Source organism: Rhodamnia argentea, chromosome 1 (assembly GCF_020921035.1).
Source record: "Rhodamnia argentea isolate NSW1041297 chromosome 1, ASM2092103v1, whole genome shotgun sequence".
Lineage (NCBI taxonomy): Eukaryota > Viridiplantae > Streptophyta > Magnoliopsida > Myrtales > Myrtaceae > Rhodamnia > Rhodamnia argentea.
In genome coordinates, this window is record NC_063150.1 from 26,228,582 (window position 1) to 26,249,592 (window position 21,011).

The following is a 21,011-nucleotide window of genomic DNA, read 5'->3' on the forward strand; positions in this document are numbered from 1 at the left end:
CCCGGTTTTATTGCACTCGACCATTTGGGCTACCTCCTTGAGACACCATACGCTAGTGGCATAACCTTTCGAAAAGATAGGTACTAAGATCTTGGACTGCTTAATTGCATCGAGAAGTTCCGGGGCAAACTCTTCCCCTTTGCGGAGATCTTCGTCGTCCCTAAATGTGCGGATTCCCAAACCTGTAAGCCTAGTGTAAAGGTGGTCAGTAATACCTGACCGAGTATCCGGTCCTCTGAAGCTCAAGAATACTTCATAGTCATGTCCGGACGAAGTAGCCATTTCGTGACTAGAAGAAGAGCCTGTCCTTGTTTCATAGGATTCACCGATGCGTCGTTTTTTCCATTTCCCTCCATTGATCTCACTTGATCTCCCCTTCAAGAAAGAAATTGAACGGGATAGCAGCAAAAGCAGTGGGAGCGAGAGATGGAAAAGTCTGGAAGCCGAAACTGAAAAATGGAGATCTCTCTGTAGGTCATTGAACTTGGAAACGAGGATTGGCTCAAAAAATGCAGAGAGTCGAGGGCCAGTTTGCCCGAATTGGTCAAATAAGAAAGAAAGATTGATTGCAGCCTGCGAAAGTTTGGCAAAATGCAGGTTTTTCAACACAAAAAAAGACTGAGTGGGGCCCTTCCCAACCCAATTCTCCTCTTTTCTCTGCACCATCGTAGATTCTTTTCTTGCTCGTTCTTTTTGAATTATAGAATTCTAATTAAAGTTAATATAATAAAAAATTCTAAACTAGAAAATATGCGATAAATTTCTTTTAAATTAATTTTTTAATCATGAAGAATCTACATACCCGTGATTTTTATAAATTTTTTAAAAAATTTTTTTAAAAAAAATCCGATATACTTGTGATAAATTTAAGTATCATTTATTTTAAATTGTTGAGTTGGATGACGTGCATGCGGCACATTTGGATTTTTTATTTTATATTTCTTATAGATAACTAGTTTAGGGTCCGCAATTTAACGTACAGTAGGGAATGGAAAATTTGTAACAATTGTACCAATGTGAAGTTTTTGGTATTTAAAAATACATTTAAAATAAATTTATCATAAATGTATTAATTTAAAAAATTTTGTGATCAAAGAATAAATTTGAGATAAATTTATTATTAATGTATTATTTTGAAATTTTTGGTGATATATCGGTATACGTGAGCTTGGACACGCGATATTACCGCTCCCCATAGCCATGTGACCACCGACAGATAGGTGACAGCACACGCTCCATTCGTAATCAGTGACCATGACCCCTGCTCTTTCCTCTGCTCCTTCCTCCCCCTATCAATTGCATTTGTCTTTAGCTTGGTCGAAATGACCCAAATGCCCTCATGAGAGTTGGAATTATTATCTTTTTTCTCTTCGGGTATTGAGTTTAACGATGAACAGGGCTAAAGGCCCCTCTCCATCGCTTTAAAAAAATAAATTGAGCGAATTACAAATGGAGATCTCGGGAGGTCACTACACTTGCGTCTCTGTTTAGCAGATATTCTCTTATCTGTCTGCTTTGGGTGTGTGCGTGTGGAACTGGACGTGAAGAGATTGGGAATGGGTGGACACGAGTGAACCAAGTGGGCCGCATTTTTTTCTCTTTTTTTTTTTATTGTTGTTTTCTTATAATTTTTTTTATTTCTCTTTTCTTTTTGCAACAATAAAAGGAAAAAAAAAAGCCGATTTTACCTATTTTGGTCTATTCTATTTTCAAACAAAAATAAATAACTTAAAAAAGGAAATAAATTAAACTAAATCTGGACCGATAAAATTAGGTGTCAATACTAACAAATTATGATTTTAAATTTTGCTGATTTCAACATTATTTTTTTATATCAGCAAACTTTTTCAGGAATTCTTCGACATGTCTATAATTAATTAACTTAGTCACTTTGTAAAACCATTCTGGATATGTTAGTCCCATCATAATTCTTGAAACTAATATCCGTATTTGGAAACAAACAATCAAATTAAAATTGGTCCCGCGTATGGTCATCAGCTGTAATTATGACTTGTACTCTTTTTTTTAAATCAGCGTGGACCAAACATGATGTGACAACCGTTGCTTCCAGTGTCTTGACTTACAAATATGCAATGCAGAGTCGTGGGCCATGTGCTACAAATTTTCAAGGAGAATGATTCATTGCCACATCACTCCAGCCTGTCAAAGTTGACAATGCATGTCTTTTTATCTCGAAATAGGAAAAGGGCACTGTCCTTCATCTGGCATTTCCTAAACAATGTTCATACTGCACTTGCTTTGAGGAAGAAAAAGAATAGAAATAGCAGCATTTCACGTGCGCTTCGAGGAAAGGTTATCTCTTCTCATATCTCGAGAACGAAAATTGCCCCTTTCTAAGGTTGGTTTTAGAGATTTGGCCCTTTCACTATTCTTTTGAAATTCATATTTAGGCTTGTCTGTGTTGTGAAACAAAAGATGAAGTGTTTTTTAAAATGTTTTTCAAAAAGTCATTTTTCAAAAAATGACACTCTTTTCTAGAATTCGATTGAAACTTGAAAATGAATTGGAACATAGTTTCCTCCGTCTAGTAAGGAAAATCAATTTCCTCTGTATACTCCTTTTAATAATTTTCTATCATTATCTCTCCTTTTTATTTTTTTTAAATCGAATTTTTAATTCTTTTCATTTCTTCTCTTTTCTCGTCTTCTTCGATTGGTCACTCGCAATCGCCATGGCCAGCGACCGCCAGAGGAAAGAGAAAATATAAAGAAAAAGAAATAATTAAAAAAATTAAAAAGATAAAAAAATTGAAAATATAAAAGAAATAAAATAAAATAAAAATAAATAATACTTAAACATAAAAGGAATGTGAAGGAGAAAAAATGAGGGAAAATGGTTTTCTCTTTTCAAATAGAGGAAATCATTTCCTCCACTTTTGAATGTGTTTTTTCAATGGGAGAAAAATATTTTCCTTGACTCATTTATTTTCCGAGAAATGAACGCCGAAAAATCGAACAAATATTTTTTCTGGGAGTTGTTTTCCTCGAAATGAATGAAACCTTAACTACAAATACATGCCCATTTACTTGACGGGCAAAATTTAAATAAAAATCCTACACTTAGGTGGCTATTTGGATTCTTGCCTAAGGTTTTCATATTACCAGAAAATCAACGTACTTCATAGGTACTTCAGCTGTGCTTGCTAACAAATGCGAGTATTAAAGCGGCGAAATGTTAGCGGAAGGTTAATCGGTGGACAGACCCAGGCTAGCAAAATACCATTCAAATAACCAGGACCATATTGATTTTTTCTCATGGGGAGAATATGAATGTGTGGATGAAAAGCCTCTTTGGGAAGTGTCAAATTCCTTGAATTGAGATCAATAAAAGATCAAATGTGATTTCCTATAGCTTCAGCTTTGGTTACACTCCACAAAACTTTTGTTTTAGTGATCTATAGTCCAAAGTCTCGCTGTAGATTTTGGAATTCAGACTTCTTCCATTTTAATCAAAATTGAGCATCCTCCACGAGCTCTATAGCTCGGTGAAGAAGAGAGAGTTCGTGGGATCCACTACCTAAATCCCTCTCTTTTAAACTTTTCTTTTTTTAAAAAAAAGGACTTTTCCCATAAATGGGAGCCCCACTATCAAGACCTTTATTCCTTTACCGCAGAACATTAGCGTTGATTAGAAGACCTCATTGTCTAAGTAAGTCTTTCTTTAATGATTTGATTTATCTAATCGAAGTAGTTGGCAACTAGAATTGCACCAATAATTCAAACGCTAGATATAAATTGATATTAATCGACAAGATCAGTATCCACGTGCTTAGAGTCACCCAAAAGCAACGAAAATACATAATAATAATAATAATAATAATAAGGATAAGTGCTGTTATACGTCAGACAAGGAGGCCAAGATAGAAACTCTGAGTTGATCTATTGAACATATTTGTCAAATATACGATGTGGACATCCTCCTCCAATGTCTACGAGTTGAAAGGTTAGGAGAATCCGAGGAAAAATCCTATTAAAAGCAAAGCGACAATGGGAAGGTACAAAGCGATAAAGCAAAGGATATGGTAACGTGGAAAAGAAGAGCCACCAATGCTTTAGCGTGCCTTTTGTGCTGTCCCCAAGCTCTTAGTCAAAAGAAATGTGCAAGGATAAAAATTCATATTTAAATTACTGTCGTTATCTTCATTTTTTTGTTCATACTACAATCGGCCTTAAAAAAAATGTCCCTTGGCCAATGCCCTCCCTCATTGTTAACAGGCCTCGCCTGGTATGCCCCCTAACGGGCTCAAGCCCAAGAGGACCGGTCTGTGCCGGGTCTGGGCCGGCATGGCCCAGTTACCATTCTTAGGGAAGGGATCTGTTAATGTACATGTTAAGGAAAAGTAGATGCTGAAGTTCAAGTCTGCTGCAAACTTTGTTCAAAGCCAAAGAAATGTAACGCACTAGCAGAATGAGTCAAATTCAGATTTTGAGGGAGAAATGAAAATTCAATGTGCACTTGCCGGTGTAGTGTATATACTGATAAGTTATGGTCTTGGTAATGAACCGAAAATACATGATGTGATGTAAGAAAATTAACGAAGAAAATAAAAAAAGATGTTCTAGAATTTGGAGTAGAATTACCAATGTTTTTTTTTTTTTTTGGGCAAGAGAGTTCACCGTCGTCATGAATGCAAAATCTCGTATATAAAAAACTTTCTTGTATGTATTCATTTTCAGAAATAGAGAAAAATAACCGAGCTTATACTATCAAATTGAGTGATCAAAAGTACCATTCCTCCAAGCTTACAAAAGTATTATTTCTCTTTGCATAAACAAAAATAGTCCTTTTTGTTCCTCTCCTTGTTTCTTTCTAGTCGATATTTTCGGGTGCACTAATATATAATCTTTATAATCAATAATAAGGTTCCTTTCTAGTACTACTAGTAAAAGTATACCCGCGCTTTGCGTGTCGACAAAAGACGATTGTTTAAATGATTTGGTACAATTCCCTTGTTGCTAAATATTTAAATTATTGATGAATAAAAAGGTATTATTCATTATAGTACGAAGAAATTGTATCCATGTAAATGTGGAAAGATAAAACTTTTACAGCTTTTTTGCAACATTATTTATAACTTTTAAGATGATAAGATTCGACTTACAAAATTATTGATTGAAGATATTAGTAGAAAAGAAGGATTGTGTTTCAGAAAAAAGTAGAGATACTAGTCTTGAGTGAGCTGAAGAGTTTCAATTATCATAAACTGATATTATGTATTAGTACCAAGGGTTTAAGCCAAATTGTCAGTAATATACCAAAAAAAAATGAATTTAAAAATAAAAGAAGAACACTATGTTTATTGCAATTAGTTTACCAAAAAGGTGGTGCTATTTTCACTCCTTCTTTGATTAAAGACACCCTTATTATAGTTAACATATCAAAATGTCCTTTGATTGTTTTATCCGCACTTGCATATATCTTCTTCCTAGTTTGTCTTTAAATTAGAAGAATATTGTAGCTTCACAATGTTGACATTGCAGTCCAAGCATCATAGTGTGGTTGCCCCGACAAAAAAACAACCCTCACTTGTGGACTCCCACAATGGCCTCTGCCAAATCCAAATACATAGACAACATGACCCGACTCAACGGTCGCTTAGATTTGATAGAGCCGTGTAATTTTGAGATGTTCCGTAACAATTGAGAGAGAGAGAGAGATGGTTTGGTATACTGGGACTAACAACACATCTTAGAAGGGTGATGATGACTGATGACAATCAATCGAAGAAGTGAAGCACACACTGATTCATAATGGTTCGGCTTTATTTTTAAGCTTATGTCCACTCTCCAGATAATAATCTCAACTCAGACTGAATTCCATTAAAATTTGCAATACAAGTTACAATCGGTAAGTGTTGTCCCTATCAGTTGATAGATCATATTATCAGGACAAAATCACTGCCCTTACACTTGTACACATGACTTGTTGCAACTAGAAAGCAATACAAAACCTTTACTGGAAATATCAGACAGAAGGCTGACATTTTCTGATTTTAGACAACTAAGGTGAACTCCATCTCATTATTTCTCTGTTCAACCCTTTCAAGCTCGCTAATGCACTTTATATAGAAATCTTCAAACATCATGTTTAAGACTCTGAAGAAAATCAAGATAGTTGCTGGAGAGTAGGTCGGAGCCCTTTGCCGGAATTGGGATTCCCCATACAATTTCCTCCGGCATCTGCACGTTTCCTAAGATAGAGTCTGCTGTGGCTGTTACTTCACTGATCAAATTGCTTTTCCAATTCTTTTGTGGTTTTTACGTTGTGGATTCCAAGCTTTTAATGGCCAATTTTCTATTAGATGAATGGTAATATTCAGGCGAATACAACGCTAGCAACCTGACATCAGCACGATTCAAAACTCATCATCAACACGTGCACATTGTCAAAAGTTGGTTGATGATTTTCAAAAATGATATTGATAAAACGACAGGTAATTGCATATCCAATAATCTTTTCAGTTTATCAACATTCAATCACCTCTAAAGACACGAGATTTTCTCTGGTACCTCCAAGCCACGAAGAGCCACTTATCATAGTAGCACTTGTTTTCTTAAATGACACTATATTGGTTCTCGTCTTTACTGATATCACATGGATAATTGACATTCACGTAGTCTTCACAACATCTGCACTTATTATGATCGATATTAGTACTGAGAATACTTTTGAAATAATCAAAATTCCATAAGAATGTTCTTCTAGCATGGTAAGCATTTCTCGACATTTCTCCCGCTCGAGAAATTTCTTGTCAACGGTTCAAGAGTGCATTTTGATCTTGCAGTCAACTTGCCCGTCGAAAATCAACGACATCATATAATCAGGACCGGCCAGCAAGCATGATGACCTCTGCGGTGAGTACTTTTCTTTTCATTTTCCCTTCTTTCAATTTTTTTTGTAGGTTCACTCGGTTGGATCATCAGAGCCATTAGAATTAGAAAATAGTTTTTGGACATTGGTAATCACACGCAAGGCACCAACAGTGCCCGACATTGCTGAAGACTAGGAAATGCCGATGGACAAAAAAAGTGGAGTCAAGTACAATCGATTGTTCAATCCTTCACTGGATTCGTGAACCCAGAGGAATTTTTCTAACTGTTGAGATACTGCTACACTTGTTTTCATTCGAAATAAACGGTCTGGGTGATCTTTTCTCAATTTGAGATTGCAGATTGCCAATCGAGTCTAGCATCCTCTGTATACATCTACATTCTTCTTCAAAGACAAGTATTCAAGGCTTGTAACAGCTCCAATCGATAGGGGAAGTTGTGTAATTATGGTGCTTCTGAAAGATATCCTTGATAGAGATGTCAAATGACCAATGGAATATGTTATCTTCAACGATGAACAATGCAAAGCACTAAGAATTTCGAGATCCTTCGACTCTTGATATTCAGCATCGAAGAATTAAGTAATGCCTAAATATCATAGATATTTCCCACGAGCGCATTGAATTATTGGTGTTAATTCAGTTCTAAATCTTTTATATTCGTGTTAATTGAGTCCATCCGGCCAATTTTGGCTGAAAATCGCTAACGTGGATACCGATTGTCCTACATAGCGCTACGGATGCTAACGTGGACATTTTACACAACTTTCTCTATCGATTAAATCTCTGACAAGCCTTGAATACTTGTCTTTAAAGAAGAATGTAGATGTATACACAAGCTTCTGGACTCAATTGGCAATATGCAATCACTACTTGAGTTCGATATCTCCTACACTTGCATTAAAGAGCTATCTGACTCACTGGGAAATATGAAAAGTTAGAAAATAGTGAGAACGAACAATTGGTTCATTGGAAAGATACCTAGTGCCTTATGGTTGCTGTAAATGCTCGAAGAAATAAATGCAGCACACGTTGAAAGCTTGCAACTTGAAACTATTAATGACAATTGTAGATAGTTGTCTTTGAGGATCTTGAAATTGACTCTCATTGAAGCATGTCAAATGAGCGGGTTGGATCGGATCGGGTTTGATTTGATTTGGTTTGGGTCAAAAATGGTCCAATCGATATTGACCCGTTTAACACATTTTGACCCGTTTCCTTGCAATATAAATCTAATAATCCATACCCGATCCATACCTAATCCGACATATATTGCTAAAACGCTTCAATATTAAAATCGACGACCGGTAGATAGTGGCCTCACTCTGCTGCCGCCTCTGCCTACTCACCCCCAAGGCTGTAACTACCCCCACTATAACCGGCCTTGCCCTAGCCACCTCCATAACTACTACCCCTACTCCCTCCACCTCGGCTAGTCCCTTGCAACGCGGCATCGCCGAGGTCAGTCACGTCGACAGCCTTGGAAAGGCTGCCATTGAACTCGATCTAGAACTCGGCGGTCTCACCCTCGGCGAGGCTGCAAAAGCGATCGGGGAGACTGGTGGACGAAGAGATCTTTGGGGCCGTCGTCGGGGCTTATGGAGCCGAACCCCTTCTGGTCGCTGGACCACTTGACCTTCCCCGTGATTCTGTCAGCCATAGCCCTTTGGGGATTGACCTCGCTGCACACGAATCACAGATAGCAATAAAACCCACCACTACCTAGGAGCGACAAGAGAGAGAGAGAAAGAGATGGAAGGAGAGTTCTCTTTTGCCCTTCTTTTTCTTGCTTTGAGAGTCGTGAAATTCGCGCGGGTTCGGGAGTTTTGGGGGTTGTGGGGGCATGGTGGCACTGACGCTACGTTACTGATGGAAGAATATATAAGAAAAGGTCAAATAAAATGGCAGTGGGGGTAGTTATGGTGGGCCGCGACTGCGGCATCGGAGGCAGTTGGGCGTGTGGGTGACTGCGACAGGCAATAGCGGTGGGGCGGGTGCAACAAGCGACCAAACTTTTAATTTGTTATGAAAAAAAATTAAAAATCTGGGCAAGGGTCGGGCCCTCTCCAGACTTTGAAAACAAGAAAAAGAAATAAAATAGAAATAAAAATAAAAAGGAAAACATAAACAGAAACTAAAAAAATAAAAATAAAAAATAAGAATAAATAGTTTTTATTATTTTATTATAAATATTGTTCATAATTTTTTAATAATTCATTAGTTTCGCTAAATTAAATTAAATATGAAAATATTTTAGTAATATGGGTTGGCTCGAGTATGGGTCGGATTGGATATTGAGTCGTTATATTTGTAATACATGAAAATAAATTAAAACGGCTTAAATGGATCAATATAGGTCGAACCATATTCGACTCAACCTACCTATTTGAAATCTCTAACGGCAAGTGACATCCTCTCTTATGCACTCGTTGCTTAACTTGGTCGAGCGAAAAAACAAAACTACTTGAGAAGGGAGTAGGGTTATCGCAATCTGCATGGCACATAGTGCATATAATGTCGCTTGTATAATATAATAGGGATAGAACCAGACAAAAAAAAAAAAAAAAGAGAAGGTGTTGACTCCTAAATTTTGGTTTTTCTTAAATCATTTATCTTGCATAAAAAATGAGAATTAACTTTAGTTCTCACCAAAAATAATTTTCATGCATAAGATATTTAATGTTTCTCAATTTTATGTTCACGTATTTGCATTAGTATTTATCTGCATCGGCGGTGCGAGGACCTAATTGGACGAGCGATGAACCCGAGCTCACACAAAATTCGGCTGAACCCATTGTTATAGCCAAATTTTTTATAATGCCAATTAGTAAAATAAAACTTGGAGGATAATTCAGTATTTTATTGTCAAATCTTGAGATTTCTTTGAGAATATCCTTTATCTCAAGATAGGAAATGAAATATTCGCTAGAAGCTCTAAACCTAGCATTATATAAGACTCATGTTCACGTTGAAAAAGGGGGGGACTCAGTCAGAAAATTCAAAAAAAAAAAAAAAATTCCTTCTCACAAGCTCTAGATAACACGTGAGAGGAAAAGCTTGAAGGACGATGGTCTTGTCCGGTGGAGCTCCCATACGCCATCTCACTTTCCGTCGCCTATCCACCTGAAGCCGACGTCGCTATTCCTCAATCCCAACGACACCACCAGCAGTCCCAGATGTCGCTACTCATCCCCCGACGTTGATGTCCGCTCTTGAGTTCGAGTTGTCGCCGTTGCTCGCTTTTGCTTGTGCCGACCCAACCTTACCGTTGAAGTAGCCGCTGTCCAGGAGATTGGTTGGCTTTTCAGCCAACTTTCGAGCCTCTGTTTGGGCATTTTTCTGGTTGATAATCAGTGCCGAGTTCCCTGCTGTACTGGGAGTTAGTTCGCTGCAAATTAGTGTTCAGATTTGCTCCTATTCGGTGATAAAAACAGCCTTATTTTAGTGATTATTTGCGACTAATCAGTGCAGATTTTGGCTCACAATTAGGGCGGTTTATCACACTTTCGGAGGGTCAAATTCCTCGCTATTTACGCTGGTTAAGGTCCAAGTTCATTGCTGCAAATTCCTGTTTGATTGAGCTCATAGGCTCGCCGCAAGTTCTTAGCTAGCCGGGTCCGTTTCTCAAGCAACAAGAGCTGCAAATTTTAGGAACAAAAGTTCAAATTAGGAAATTGAATTTCGCAATTACTGGTAAATTTCCTATCTTGAACTTTGGTATATCCACTTGCTTGTTTGAAAATATTTGCATATCTTAGCGTATATTGCACATCTTGAATATATTGCATAAAAGTGGATATTTTTTCAAAATACAGGTTGATTAGGAAAATTTTCTTTCCTAATTCGCAACTTGTCGCACGATCGAGAACGTCAATACTCGATTAGGCAAGGATTTGAGTTCAATCGTTAATCGTAAGATTACGAATTAAAGATTGAACTCAAATATTCGCGAAATATTTCAAAACTTGATTGATATATCCACTTTCTTGATTGGCATTGATTGGCATATTCACTTTCCTATTTTGACTTGAATTGTTTGATTGTCATATTTTTTTTAGAATAACTCCGTCGCATGATGTAATCTTGAAAATTCTAAAAAAATTGCATTCATTCACTTTGCATATCTGAAAATTGCATCTTTAAAAAATAACATCATGTAGATAGTGCATATCTAATTTTTTTTATTTAGGTAAGATTGCATACTAGAATAGAAATTGCATGTTTAAATAGAATCTTATGTTTAAAATAATATATCTTCAATATATTAGGGTTTAGGTCAATATAAACTCTAAAATATGCAAGATAAAAATTATTTTGGCATAGTTCTATTTTAGGAAATAAATCCATCCGAAAATAAAAAATTCATCTTTGCCACGTCATCTTGCCATGTCATCCATGCCACGTCATACACGCCACGTCATTCATCTTTGCTATGTCATCTCATACCATGTCATATAGGTTGCATGTTAGTTTGCATTGCATGTAGAATTGTATGCTTAGGTTAATTTAATTTATTCCAACATCTCGTAATCAATTTAATTAAACTATGAGCATATATTTATACTTTAGTTTAAAGTTGCATGTTTAGAACTTTAATTAATTCATACATCGCGAAGTTAATTTTCATGTGTATGTCATCTTTTGTATCTCATCTAGTTTAGTCTTGCATTTAATTCATAACATTGCATTGCATATAGTATAACTTTTTCATGCATTCATATAAAAAAAAATCAAAAAGTGAAAACAATAATTTTGTGGCGCATACTCTCTTGATTATATTGACTTCTGGATGTTCATTAATTGATTGTGCACCCGCATGATAACCTTTGTTAGTGACTTAGGTTAAAATCAATTAATGTTGCCTTCTCAAATGATTTTTTATGAAATAAAATGGTACCGAAAGGGCGTTAGAGCAATACGGCGTAATCAGGTCCCCGAACTTTTAATCTCGGGTTCGTATGAATAAAATAGTTCTCATGCTATTTTATTTAGGTTTCTAATCGACCTACCATAAATGATTAGTGGCGGCTCCAAAATTAAAATATATTGCATGTTAATCAATTGAACCTTAAGTTGCGATTTGGTATGGACTTGGGAGAGTCCGAAGGTTAGTTAAATAATTAACCCGATAATCCATTAGCCTGAAAATTTTTCTGAATTTTTAGGTCGCGACAGAAGGGAGGGAGAGTGAGATCCCTTGCCACGAGGAGATATAGGGAGAACGATTAAAAAGTTTTATTTTTAATTTGAAGGGTATCTTGAAGAACTATTCACAAATGGAGTGGAATTAGCAAAGGGTTAATATTGCGAAAAACCTCAAATTGGTACATATATAACAAATTTACCCTAAATTGTTTTTGTGACCACGAAAAACCCTAACTGGTACACCTATGATAAATTTATTCTAAACTATTTTTTTACTATAAAAAATCCCAAATTGGTATATCCGTAATAAATTTACCATAAATTAATTTCTTTTACAACGAAAAACCCAAAACTATTACACTTGTAACAAATTTACCCTTCGTTAAATTGGGTTAATATCATGAAAAATCCTAAATTGATACTTCTATGACAAATAGAGGGTAAAAATCCCAAACCGATATACCCGTGAACCGCCACATGCCATCTAACTCAGCAATTTGATGTTAAATTTAACGAAAACTAGCGAAGGATAAATTTGTCAAGTATGTACTAGTTTGGGGTCACAAGTGTACCAGTTTGGGATTTTTTGTGGTCAAAAAAATAATTAATGATAAATTTGTCACGTGTGTACTAGTTCGGGGTTTTCCGTAGTATTAACCCTTTAGCAAATAAATGAGATGGAAATAGAGGCTGTCATAATAAAATTGACTAATGAATTTTTTTTTTTTAACCTATGGCCGGAGGCTCACTTTCTTTATAAATGTACTTTTTTTTGTCGAATATAATTGTACTATACTCGAAGCATTTTCACGGCCTTTAATTATCCTATTGATAACTTTTTGGCATAAACCCGTCAAATGGATGGGGCCAATTGAAAAATACTCAAACCCAAATGGACTCATATTGATCCATTTTAATGCAACACAATTTTAGCGATCCATACCTAACTAAGGGTGTGCAAACCGGATTGACGACTTTGACTGCACCGAGACCTAGACCGAACCGAGACCGGACCGGACCGGCCGGGTTGGTCTGGTCCTTGAGGGGGGCAGGCCGGTCCCCGATCCCAATAAATAGAACCGGTGACCGGGCGGTCCGGTCCCCGATTCCATGGTGGATGAGACCTAACCGGACCGCCTAGAATATATATAGAGATACATAAAATTATAAAAATAATTAGAAATGTTTGACTTCAAACAAAATAATACAATAATAAAAAAGAAAAAAAGAACCAGTTAACATGAAATAGTTAACCCAAATTTTCCTAAGTCCTCTTCGCTCACGTCTCGCCTTCGCTTCTCCGCTCACGTCTCACCTTTGCCTTTCCGCTTGCTCCTCTTGCAGTCCCGCCTATTGTCGACCTGTCGCTCTTCTCGCCGCATCCTCTCATCGTCTTCATCCTCACTTTTTTGCTTCGATCTCGGGTAAAAACCCCATAATCACCGAATTGGCGGAACTTTTTCGTTTTTCTTTTTTTCCTTGGAAAGCAGCTCTTGATTTGCAAGGGTTACAATCCCCATTACTCATCCTTGCCATGTAGTTAAATCAACTGCAACAAGCTTTGGATTTCTTGCAAGAAATCACTAGAATAAGCATTCGGCCTACAAAAAAAGTTAGTCTAGCTACAAGTTCCCCACTACTTAGGCAGTGTATGATAATTTGCAGGATGATATTCCCAATAAGACCTCATGTGATCTATTCAACTTCACGTATAATGCTCCCTTAGGAACGGTATCTGACACCAGCCTTCTGCGTTTCCTCTCTCATTCCCATAATCTTCACAAGCCGTGCAACTATGTATCAGTACATCCGTAAATTTACTCTAACCTAGTGAATTCCCTTTTTCAAGCACTAAAAAAGGTGAGATTTTGCCCTTTTAGAGTCACGTGAAATAGCCATGGAAGATCATTAATTTTCTAGTTCTTTTGCCCTTTGAAATTGGGCATAATCTTCTACTTTCAAATTTGGATTGCGATTTTTTTTTTGTTGGGAATGTAGAATTCTGCTTCGTTGCCTCTTTTCACCTATAATCACTCAAAAGTATAATCAATATAAACATTAGAGAAGCTACTCTTCGAATCACAATATTTAGGTTACGAATAGTCGACTTTTGGAATCTCATGATTTCTTGGAGATGTCTTGAATAATTCATGGTTACGCTTGATTTCTTCACTCCATGTTGTTGGCCCTTTATACTTTGATGTTCGCATTAGATGCCTTCAATCTAATCTATGTTTTTCTTGATTCAGGTGATCAATTCACATGTCAATGGAAGGGCAACAATCCAATGATATGACGAATATTCTGAATATTGGCTCATTAGAACATGAAGGTGAAGAAGACGACCTTGTAGAGGCATTCGATTCAGACAAGGTATCTCATGATCGTCCTCCTAATCCTAGTAAACGAATCTCACAAGCATGGAGACACTTTCGTAAAGGAAAAAAGGAAAAAAAAATGGAAATTCAAGTGTTTTGCAAGTATTGTGGGACCAAGTATATATACATTGTTGCTAACGGTACTTCAACTATGTTGAAGCACTTGAAAAGGTGCAATAAGAGTCCTCAAAATATAGATAAGAGACTAAAATTGTTTGCCTCACGTAGGACTCAATTGACGATGGGGAATACTATTGCTAGTACTGGTGATGGTAGTGCTAGTGTCTTATCAACATGAAAATTTGATCGGGAACGTTGTAGGAAAATGTTTGTCCGTATGATTATAATAGATGAACAACCTTTTGACGATATTAATGAAAGGACTTGATTGCATCAATCTAACAAGTTTTAGGACTTGATTACATTTTTTGAATGTTTTAGGACACCATTATAATTTTACGATAAATTTTATGACTTTTAGTGCAATTATTCTCAAGTTAAAATGACACCGGACTTAGATGCTAAATGGCTAACGCGCAAATCTGCTACCTTCCTTTTTCTTTTTCTTTTCTTCAATCAACACGATGATAAGTTGATCCTACAACCTCTCTCTCTCTCTCTCTCTCTCTCTCTCTCTCTCTATATATATATATATATATATATATATATAGGGGGGAGAGAGAGAGAGAGAGAGAGAGAGAGAGAGAGAGAGAGAGGTTGTTAATGCATAGAATCTCTAATTTTCACGGGCTCATATAAGGGAACATCGTGTGGAAAAAGCAAATGGAAACATATGGAAACATACACCAATTGAACCAATTAGTCCTGTGTTCTGTTTGTGTCTCTCGATGAAGAGACATGACTCAACTATTTAACTTCCAATACATTAATTAATTTGTGACAACAACAAATATCATGAGTACGTTTGTTTCATGAAAAATGAAAAATATCAATAATATTTTTCTCAAAATAATCGCTTTTATAGCTTAAAATAATTAATTCAATGAATAATATTTCCACTATCCACATCAACTGTTGGGATTCATGGGAAGGACCGTGGTCTGCCTATCTAAGCTATTGCCGCCCTTTTCCACATCGGATAACCGCCTTTGGCGGTTAAAAAAAAAACGACGTTCCTCTTACATTCTCAATGTACAAAGAGAAAGAAAAGTGAAGAACGAAAGATGACGCTTCCCGCTCTTGTCCAAAATGCGAGATCGGTAGACGACAATACTCTCTCGTTGCATTGTACATTTAATATGTGAAAAACGAGATATGTCCGTTCTGTGATATGATTCTCCGATCGGTGATTCAAGTTGATTTTGGGCATGTTATTTTCGTGCTATTCCACTGCGTGTGTTGGTGGGATTGATTTTCTTCATCAACTTTATGTGTAAATAGTTTCGTGGACTATGAAAATATTTCTCATTCATTTATTCTTGTAAGCGATAAATTATTTAGAAATTATCTTTCAAATCACTCATTTTTTGTGAAACAAACGGACCCTACACGTGTAGAATGAAAAGGGCATGAAGCATTGGTATTCTCATGGCCATTGCATCCATATGTGTGTCTATGTCCGTGTGAAGGTAAATTTAAACCAGAAGAAATTAAAGAAAAAAAAAAGAGAGTTGAAAACAACTTAAACCCTTTTAGTATAAAGATACATTACGAAATCTAATTTGATCTTGAAACTATTTCCATTACTAAGGCTGACGCATGCATACGTCATGGATATAAAAAGGGCATATGTTCGATGATTAAAGAAGTCATCACATGGATTAACTGGACAAGAACATCTACATCGTTAATTATGTTGATCCCCCATCTAAATTTTTAATCACGTAGATCTTATCATAGGGGCTCAAATCAACGGTTCAGATGGACTTGATTCCTACAATTACCCCGCTCATTCCGTGTCTAAGTCAATTTCTTTTGTGCGCGGGTATCGAATCTGCATTGTGTCCCTAACCGAAGCTAATTTCACAACGATGATAGGATTGACCAAACACCCACCTAAATGGGATTGCAAAACAACCTTCTCATCAGGCCAAATCGAAAAGGAAAGGCCATGTTTGAGGGATCTCCAAGCACCAAGAGTTCATCTCAACCTTTTGACACTTGAACTGGTTCTTGCCGACGCAGGTTAAGACATCGCACTCAGACGGAGAATTCGACGCACTTTCTCGGGTCGCCCGACAAAGCACAACAGAGGACCATCATCGGTTGCGTCTTTGGCCACTAATCAAGCTATTCATGCGTTTTACATATGGAGAAGTGTCCTTGGGAATTTGTTCTTTGAGTGGCTCACATAGAATGAGGATGGGGACGTATCGCTCAACTCAAGTTGTTGAATGGCTAATAAAGATTGATTACCACTTAATTCTGCATTTCTAATTCGCAATAATGACCCGCGAAACCACTTCGTCATACTTGTGCAATCCTAGCGAAATCATTTGGTCATACTTACACAATCCTAACGCAATAATAGGGTGAGTTTGTTTGGGAGAAAACTTCATGATAAAGGAAAATATTTTCCGGAAAGTCATCTTTCAGAAAAATAATTAGTTTTCCTTTATTTGGTAATATATGATAGAAAACCTATTTTTGGTGTTCGGATCTTATTTAGAAAATGATTCAATCTTATCACTACAAAAATAAATGAATTTTTAATAAATTTCCAATTTTTTTAATTGTCTTTTTTTTTTCCTTCTACCTCTAGCGGTCAACGTGCCACGACGACAGCTGACGATAGGCCACGGGTGAGGGTCAACCTCGCCGGCCTCGAGCGAGGGTTGAGCTCATCGGGATCTAGTGAGGCTTGAGCCTATGACCGATCACTAGCTCTCATCGAGGTTAGGGCAATTGTGAGAGGCAAAGAAAAATAAAATAAAAATAAAAATACGATATCAAATATTAAGAAATTCAAGAGCTATTTTGGAAAGCTTTTCGCATCTTTGTATTTAGAAATTCACTTTCTTAATTTTATTCATGAATATTTTCATTGACCGGAGAGATTTTTCGGTTGACTAGGTGAAAGTTCAAAAAATTAATTTTCGAAAAATACTTTCACTCAAACAAACGTGCCTTTAGAAATTGACCACGGAGAAAAAAAAAAGAAAAAAGAATTGTTCGCGGAGGTTTACCAACTATTTTCTCGCCACAACTGTTTCCTCTTTCGGCTAACCCAAAACCATCAAATAGGCAACACGCAATAGTCGCATTTCAGCAGTAAGCTTCCATGCCGAGGTTCAAGTAAAAGCAGATGCCCGTGCTATTTGTTCGACGCATAACATCATACTAAATCGTCATAAACTAGAAGATGCTAACTTTGTATGATCAACCTTAATGGCTACTTTTGTCGCAAATCTGTGGGTTAAGGGCGATAAAGCAGCAAAGAGAAGTCCATGCATAATCTCACTCTAATGGATTATGATCTAACTCCGACGACATGAGCGTATAACCTTTCATTAAATTAGTTATCGTGCCCACTTATTCTCCTCTCTTAAGCAAACTTCCATTCTTGCCCCCCACGAACGGGCTACCCAAAATGATCAGTATCATCTAAGCATAAACTCTCTTCTTGTAACACACTAATTTCTCATCTAAGCACTTACTTGGCGACCTTTTTTTTTTATTTCACTCACCTGTGAGGTGATAGGATATAATCATATTGATCATCCATTAGCTTTTGCACATCCAACTAAGTTTCCTTATCAGCCCAATTAAGACTGGCCATCGAGCAATGCCACGACCGAAATTTTTGTGTAAGTATTCATGTTTCTTAAAGTCCAAAGTCTGAATTTTAACCTTAAAAAGTGTGTAAGGTCTGAATCACCTCAAGGTAGAGGTGGCCAAATGGACCCGTGGGCCCGGAACCAGCCCGTTGATCGGGCCTACAGTTCCAACCCGGAACCGGAACTGGCCCTCAAGGGCTGGTTCCGGTTTGTAAATTGTTGGAACCGGCCCGGAACCGCCGGTTCCGACCCGAGTTTAAAAAAAAAAAAAAGGAAGTAGGTTTGGTGAAAAGAGCAATTGGGCCTTGGAACCGGCGGTTCCGAACCGGAACCGGAACCGGTCCTTCAAGGGCCGGTTCCGATTCCACCTTTTTTTGGAACCGGAACCGCCGGTTCCTGAATCGGAACTGGCGGTTCTGTCGAACCAGCCAACTCTACCTCAAGGCATCAGTTTGTTCTTGACCTAAACAATGGTTAAATGAAGAAGAAGAAACTACAAAAATCACCAGCTCTTCCCTCCTCATATCGAGTAATTATGTCCACTAGCCCGATTGCATAGAACCTCTGCTTTGATAATCTTAAGGAAAATTTTGTCCCAGTAGTTAATGATAGTAAACTTGCTATTCGGACATCAGGCTTTTTCCAACGCGAATATTCCCTGTCCAACACCACTCGGAATACACAATACAGCAGAGAGAGATGCACACGACAGGGTACGTGCTTTGGTTGTCTACATCGGTAAAACTTAGTTCTTATGGATCAAAGAGAAAAAGCACATGACAGCTACTGAGTTTTCTTCACTAAGCCAACAAGAATGTTTAGTACATTGGATGATGATGAGGGAAGTACATAAAGAACAATGCCAAGAGAAGATATAAATTCCAGAACTTGCATACAGGAAAAACTCACTCGCTGAATGGGAAATTTATTCCCAAGCAGCCAAAGACAAAATCGCCTCAACACATTTCAGGAAGTTCCAAATTCATTCCAGGACAGAGACAACCGATGTGTAGATGTGCGTCCGGCATAATTTTGGTTTATTTTCTGCAGACAAAGTTCGAGCATCAAGAACACAATCTCCATTGTTTAGAAGTTCACATAGTCAACTCACTGACGCAGCTTCCAGCATCATTATGCATAGTCGTCCAAGTTTAAAAAGTCATTGCCAAATTATACAGGCGAAAGGAACAAACATAATCAAGTAAACTAGTGTGTGATCATCCCATCATCCCTTGGCCATTTACAAGTAAGCCACAAAATGGGCAAATGTAAGGGTCAAAATAAGCTTGCATTCAGAAAGGCTAATTGATGATAATGCACAACGTCTAATAGCCAGAATCATTAAGACGTATTGCCAAAATCTTTCATAGAAAACATGGTTTACACGTTAACCAGAAGGAGTTAAGCAAAATTGCTCGATAACTTAGACCTATTTATTTTAAATTTAATCAGACTTCTTCATCAAGAGCATGGTTTACAGAACGTTCAATTGTTGGGCAATGACAGCATTCGAGAAAAAATCATACCAGGAATAACTCAACAATGGCAGCACTACGAATTCTTTTTTGATTCTGCATCATGATTTCTCCAAGGATTAAGAGCTTCTCTCATAGCCTGAGCTTCTGGGGAATTTTCCCAAGCCCGCTTCTCGGACTCCAATACAGTCACTTTATCGTCTGCAAAAAGTACAAGTTATAATGAAGACAAGGCCAGCAAACAACATTCTCCCAATCTTTTGTCTATACCAAAGTCCATCCTGAAAGATGCAAGTGAGGTAAGCTCATCTATCTTCAATAAGATAACGACGAAATTGCAGACATAACAGCGCTACAATTCACTGCATTTAATTGTGTTCCTTCAAAAATTTCACCTCTCCCATATCCCCCGAAAGACATGAAATAGCTGCAGAACAATCTGCTCAATGTTTTCTCAAGAAGTGCATCAGTGTTGTAAGTTCAATTTTAAAATCACCATATCCAAATTAAAATTCCAGAAGTTTCTCCCAGAGATGTTATCAACGAACAGATAATTAGTTGTATAAACTCCATTCTCATGAGCATACTCAACAGATGGTGGAACACCGCAAACTCATTGGCATTGCCATATATCACCAGACGCAACATTTTTTTTCGGCATTATGCATTTCATGTAGAACAGCAAGAACATTCAGTTGATCATGATAATACAACAGCCTAGATCAAAGCCCTTCCCTGCCACAAGCTAGCAACAGAGACATACCACTGAAATCATGAATGGCCAACTTCACCCACAAAGCAACGGACTAGATGATGCTTTGCTCATCCGAAAAGAGACGAATTTGAACACAACCCATCAACGCAAAATCTGAAACCGTTCGACTAAACACAATAGCCACCAGACTAACAAAGTTCATGAGCTTTAAAGCGAGGTTTATCAGATAATCTATTGCATTTAATTCAACTCCTTAAAAGTGCCTAAAACTAGCTGTTTCGCCAATTTTTGGCTATGAGCTAAACAACAAAGAAGTCGAAAAAGTTGAAACAAAAATTGCAGGAGCATGCAAGTAGGAACAAAAGGAAATGGAGAGTTCTCACACAGAAGCCAGTCTTGATCATGAACAACTCCATGGAGCCTCCGATGAGAGCTGAGAAGACTGTGATCTTCACGTACCAATCCAGAAACTTCACTGCCATATCGAAGCTGCTCAGCATTAACGCAGCGGCTGAAAGATGTAAAACAAAAGAAAACAAAGTAAAAAAAAAAAGGAAAGAATAAGAAAACTTAGGCTCTGTTTTTTTTCTGCAGAAAATGTGACATTCTAGAAAATATTTTCGAAAAAATCATTTTCCAGGGAAGTGACAATATTTTCTGGTGTTTAGCTGAAACCTGAAATAGAACCAGAAAATATTTTCCATTGTTTGG

The 21,011-nt window shown here is 37.2% G+C and overlaps 4 protein-coding genes across 15 annotated transcripts in view; all 4 read right to left on the minus strand.

The window, feature by feature from the left end:
* The window catches only part of LOC115728661 (disease resistance protein RUN1-like), a 1,102,447-nt gene that overhangs the window by 1,067,829 nt on the left and 13,607 nt on the right, over positions 1–21,011 (minus strand). The window lies entirely within an intron of this gene.
* Positions 1–21,011, minus strand: part of LOC115727781 — a 109,032-nt gene that overhangs the window by 48,009 nt on the left and 40,012 nt on the right. The gene's annotated exons all lie outside the window — the stretch shown is intronic.
* LOC115732506 overlaps positions 1–21,011 on the minus strand; it is a 73,238-nt gene that overhangs the window by 43,283 nt on the left and 8,944 nt on the right. The window lies entirely within an intron of this gene.
* Positions 19,680–21,011, minus strand: part of LOC115730729 — a 47,737-nt gene continuing 46,405 nt past the window's right edge. Inside the window, exons 5-6 of the mRNA XM_048273812.1 lie at positions 20,684–20,789; positions 19,680–19,786 (exon numbers count right to left, since the gene is read on the minus strand). The gene's annotated coding sequence lies outside the window, so the exon portion shown is untranslated. The remainder of the gene's footprint in view (positions 19,787–20,683; positions 20,790–21,011) is intronic.